Source organism: Lipophrys pholis (assembly GCF_963383615.2).
Source record: "Lipophrys pholis genome assembly, chromosome: 21".
Classification (NCBI taxonomy): Eukaryota; Metazoa; Chordata; class Actinopteri; order Blenniiformes; family Blenniidae; genus Lipophrys; species Lipophrys pholis.
The window spans coordinates 4,585,431-4,591,225 of NC_137649.1; positions in this window are offsets into that span (position 1 = coordinate 4,585,431).

Sequence of the window (5,795 nt, forward strand, 5' to 3'; positions counted from 1 at the left end):
TCAATTTATTTTATTTATTTATTTATTTATTTATTTATTTATTTATTTTAAACAGATTTTGAGCTCAGGAAAGAAAAGAAAAGTTTTTCTGTAGAGATGTTTTTTTTTCTCCCAATTTTATTTATTGAATTTTCACAGGTGAAACTACAGTTTTACTGCTCAGTTGTAATGGTCGGTGGTTATTTCTTCTTCTTTTTCTTAAAGAAACAACAACAACAAACAAATTAAAACAAAAAAAAACAAAACAAGCATAACCAGACAAGATTTGTCACAAAAAGAAGTGAAAAGAGTAAACAGATTGAAGAGTAAATAAATAAGTGTGTGTGTGTGTGTGTGTGTGGGGGGGGGGGGGGGGGGGGGGGGGGGGGGGATAATTTTATATGAAACAGGAAGAAAAAAAAAAAAGAACCTGGTAAATGTGCAAACTGAACACAGACGGTGGAACGATGTGCAGAACGAATTCCTCAGAACAGAAACTGCTCAGTTAAACCGAGCCGGTCCTCACAGAGACAGGAGTGCCCCGACACACACACACATGTGAGCGTTCGACCGTCTTCACTACGTCTTTAGCGGCAAAGTGGTGCCGAGACGGCGCCTTGACCCGACCGACCCGCGTTGCAGACGCTTTCTGAAGAGCACTTCTCAACGCACGACCTCCGACCTCCTCCCTGCTCACGGACGAGAACGGGTGAAGACGAAGCTTTTCTTTTCTTCTGCAGGTAGCGGACCGAAACGTGCGCGTCGACCTCGGTGAGACGGGAAGAAAAACTCTGAGTTTCATCCGATGTGGAGGAACACTCACATTCCTATTCATCCATGACTTTCAGTCAATAACTTTAAAATGTGTCCGTTCACACGTTTCAGGTGTTTATTGTGATAAAACGAGCCCTGGAGAGTAAAGTCAGATTCATGGAGCCCTCTAGTGGTCATAGTTAGTATCACAGCAGCAATGCAGAAAGACAGGAGAGGAGAAATAAACTATTTAACCTGCGAAAAACCAATAATAATAAGGTTTGTGACGTTTATGAATTAAATGAATATTTTTTTTTAATTATCGTCACAATTAGCGACGCGCCGATACCGTACGGCGGACTCGTAACAGCTTCCCGATACGACTTGGCGAGTATTATGCGGCGCCATCCATCGTGAACATACAAGAGAGCGTGAGCAACGTCTGCAGTGTGGAGATTCTTTAATATTAATGAGAATGACAAAAGCAGGACAGGCTGTACATTTTGTTCTGACAAAAATATCAAGAGGAGGAGAAACATAGTTGAACAACGCCAGAGGCTGAATCACCAGCAGTTAGCCCGATGGCGCTCCTTAGTTTAACACCTCCGTTTACGTGACGTGTGATAAGGCGTCGCTTTTGTGTTTTCGTTTCTGAAAAGTTTGGCGTTTACACGGTAGCGTTTTGAAAACGATGTCCGTTTACACATAATGCTGGAAACCATGTAGTTAGCATGTCGGGCCACTAGTGGGCGCTGTTGGTTGTTATTGTAGTGAAACCACGGACACAACAAGGTAATACGCTTTAAACATTAACACCGGGAGAACACGGACATTCTAGTGGACAGACGACCGGATTGGATTGTTTTTACAGTGACTGTCAAAATAAAAGTACCGGGTCCCAGGAGAATTTGGAGAGGGAGTTCTTATTGTCTAGAACTAGTTACCACGGTCGCGGTGCTAACGGGGCCTTAGAGACAAATCAGTCACAAAGGACAAAGACATTGGCCACAAAAATTTAAATTTGGTTGATTTCATTCAAAGTGGGTGCAGCAATCATGTGTATTAATCCGCCACGAGAAATAGTCCCATTTTAAAGCTTCTTCAGATAAGTAATATCAACAAAAGTCGATATTTTCTCGTAAAGAAATGAAAAAGAAGCAACACTTAATTTGAGACATTCTGGAGTCACTGTGGAGTTTGATCGGTTGGTGGAGTTTTTGGATTGAGGAGCCAGGTGGTCTGGACCCCGTCCCCCCCCACACTCCCCTCCCCCCCCAGTGGTCTGGAGTGGCCTGCCTGTTCAAGAGGCGTTCAGGGGCCCCAGCTGCTTTGGCCTAATGCTCCTCCGGAGAGCCGAGGATTAAACTGAGGGGAGACGACGGCCTGAGAGCCGGGCTCTGCACAGAGGGAATGAAAGGAAACCATGAGGCAGGTGGGGGAGGGGGGAGGAGGAGGAGGGAGGAGGTGGAGGAGGAGGGTGGAGGAGGAGGAGGAGGGGGACATTCATACAAATAGAGGCTGTAGTTAAGTGTCTCCTCCACCTCCTCCTCCTTGTACGCTCCCCCCCACCACCACCACCACCACCACCACCACCTTTACCCCCCCCGGCCGGAGTCGATGCCACAGGTGGTTCAGCTCGGCTCCGGAGGCCCACGTCTGGAGGAAGAGACACAATCCAACATCAAATACAGTTTAAAGATCCAGTGTGGAAAGAAAAGACGTGGAGGTGTGTGAACAGGAGGGAGACGCTACTTTTTTAAACTCACAAATCAAGTTTCAAAGTGAAGACGTATCGTTTTTGCGTTTACACGGCAACGTTTTGTAAACGATGTTCGTTTACACGGAAACGCTGAAAACTATATTTTTGTAATAGAGAACACAGAGAACAATCCACTGTAAACATCAACAATGTGAGAACACACACATTCTAGTGGACAGACGACCAAGTCCGATCGTTATTACAGTGACTGTCAAAATAAAACTACCGAGTCCCAGGAGAACCTGGACTGGGAGTCACGACACGATGGAGGAAAACCTCGTTCTGATTGTCTCTACTGAGCATGTGCAGAAGAACTGTTCGCCACGGCCGTGGTGAGCAGGAGCAGGAGCAGCGTTTCCGCCGTCTCCATGGAGACGGAGTCAGAGCATTCTCAAATAGTTGTGTTTTCAGTGGGTCCGAGCACCGTTGCCATGGGAACCGAGCCCCAAACAGCTACGAAGGTTTTGCGTTTTCTCTTGAAAACACTGCGACGTAAACAAGGGCCTTAGAAAAACATCTCTTATATTGGTAAATGTGTTTCTCTAATAATGAAAGAAAACAATCCAAACAAATAAACACTGAACTTATTTTTTGTTTCACACAGGACTCCGTCTCCAGTTCAGGGGGAAATAATATTCTTTCCTTCCTTCTTCATGTTTTCTGCTTCTCTACATTGATGCTGTCATTTTCACTAAAAACCACTAGAGGGCACTGTCAGTAACTGAAGACGGACCTTTGACACCACATGTGTTTCCTGCCATTTCAAAAGATGGAAAAGAAGAATTCAAACGTTCGTGTTTTTATGTTTTAAAGCAGCGGTGTAAAACTCATTTTCCTTCAGGTCCACATTCAGCCTAATGTCTTCTTGAGAGGGCCGAACCAGAAAAAATAGTTCCTAATAACCTTTACAAGTTTTTCTCTATTGTGGTTCAGAGTATCTGGGATGAAAATGTCTATATTTTCACAAAAAAAACCCCAACAATTCCTATGAAAAATGACTAAAATCATAACATGAAGCCGGTTTTAATGAAATGTCAATGTTTCATGTTTGTTTATGATTTTATTTATCTATCATTATAACACATCTGAAGAGTTTCTCTCGTCTTGTTCAGAAAGTCGCTGCAGTTCAGGGACGTTTCATCAAAACAAACTTTTAAACAAGCGATGAAGTTCATCTGAGCAGAGTTCAGTTCAACACACGTTTAATGTGGAGAAATTAAATCTACCTCCAAAATGTTGATTTGATCCGTGAGATTTACCTCATCCTGAGTCTGGTCTCTGATTGGACGCAGGAGTCCTGCTGGACAGGACAGTCTGTCACATGAACACAAACAGATTCTGATTGTTTTGGACTTTTCTAGATGTTATGAAGAGCAACAAGGAATCCTCTCAGAAATGAGTCCAGAAATGAGACGCGCCAAAAAAGAGCGAGGAACAAGAAGCAAAACAGCCAAAAGAACCAAAGACTGTCTGGCCGTGAAACACAGGAATACATGGGAAACAGCTGGAGTCTAAACTGGAGTCTAAACTGGAGTCTAAGCTGGAGTCTAAACTGGAGTCTAAACTGGAGTCTAAGCTGGAGTCTAAAATGGAGTCTAAGCTGGAGTCTAAACTGGAGTCTAAGCTGGAGTCTAAAATGGAGTCTAAACTGGAGTCTAAGCTGGAGTCTAAAATGGAGTCTAAGCTGGAGTCTAAACTGGAGTCTAAACTGGAGTCTAAACTGGAGTCTAAGATGGAGTCTAAGCTGGAGTCTAAACTGGAGTCTAAGATGGAGTCTAAACTGGAGTCTAAACTGGAGTCTAAGCTGGAGTCTAAACTGGAGTCTAAACTGGAGTCTAAAATGGAGTCTAAACTGGTGTCTAAACTGGAGTCTAAACTGGAGTCTAAGCTGGAGTCTAAACTGGAGTCTAAACTGAAGTCTAAAATGGAGTCTAAGATGGAGTCTAAACTGAAGTCTAAACTGGTGTCTAAACTGGAGTCTAAGCTGGAGTCTAAACTGGTGTCTAAACTGGAGTCTAAGCTGGAGTCTAAACTGGAGTCTAAACTGGAGTCTAAGATGGAGTCTAAACTGGTGTCTAAACTGGAGTCTAAACTGGAGTCTAAGCTGGAGTCTAAGCTGGAGTCTAAACTGGTGTCTAAACTAGAGTCTAAGCTGGAGTCTAAGATGGAGTCTAAGATGGGGTCTAAACTGGAGTCTAAACTGGAGTCTAAGCTGGAGTCTAAACTGGTGTCTAAACTGGAGTCTAAGATGGAGTCTAAGATGGAGTCTAAGCTGGAGTCTAAGATGGAGTCTAAGCTGGAGTCTAAACTGGAGTCCAAGCTCCGCCCCCAACAGGAGGGATTTCCAAGTTTCACTAAAATCATCTTTTCTAATATCTGTGTGTTTTGGACCTTTAGTGAGGAGGAGTGAATGAATTCATTCATTGTAAAACAAATTTTTGATTAATTTCCACATTTTTCTACGTTCATTGTTTGATTCTCTCATTCATTTTTCTGAATATGTAGAATTTGTTGAATAAAAAGTGGTGTTCATTAATTCATTCAATTTCTTCAACCTTTTTTTTAATGAATGTCCAGTTTTAGTTCATTCATTCATAAAGTCAATTTCACAAATCTTTTTCAGTAAAGATCAAAATTTTCATCCATCCATCCATCCATCCATCCATCCATCCATCCATCCATCCATCCATCCATCCATCCATCCATCCATCCATCCATCCATCCATCCATAATGTCAATTTCCTGAAACTTTTGATAAATTTCCACATTTATTTGGTTTTTTATATATAAATGTTGTGTAGATTAGTTCATTCATTCATTCATTCATTCATTCATTCATTCATTCGAATCTTATTTTTAATAAACCTCCACATCTTTCTACATTCTTTGTTTGTTTCATTAATTCATATGGATTTTTAGAAAAGTGTATTTATCTATTTATTTATTGTTTGTCAATTTAATTGTTCATTTTCTGAAACATTCTTTTTTTTTTTTAAATAATGTCATTGACATAATCCTGTTTTTCTTTAGTAATAGTCACAAGCAGCTCAGAATTAAACCTCTGAGTATCAAACATAATTTACTGAACAGATCTGGGGGGGGGGGGGTGGGGGGGGGTTGGGGGGGGTAAACAAACAAATAAAAACACAATCCGGAGGATTAACTCAGGTCACTGAACGATTAACAGCTTTACAAACTGCTGTAATTAAAGTTCTGTGATACTGATGTGACGACAGTTAAAATGTCTGAAATCAGACGTTTAAAGCTTCTGAGTGGAGGAAAATCACACAATTCAAATTGAATG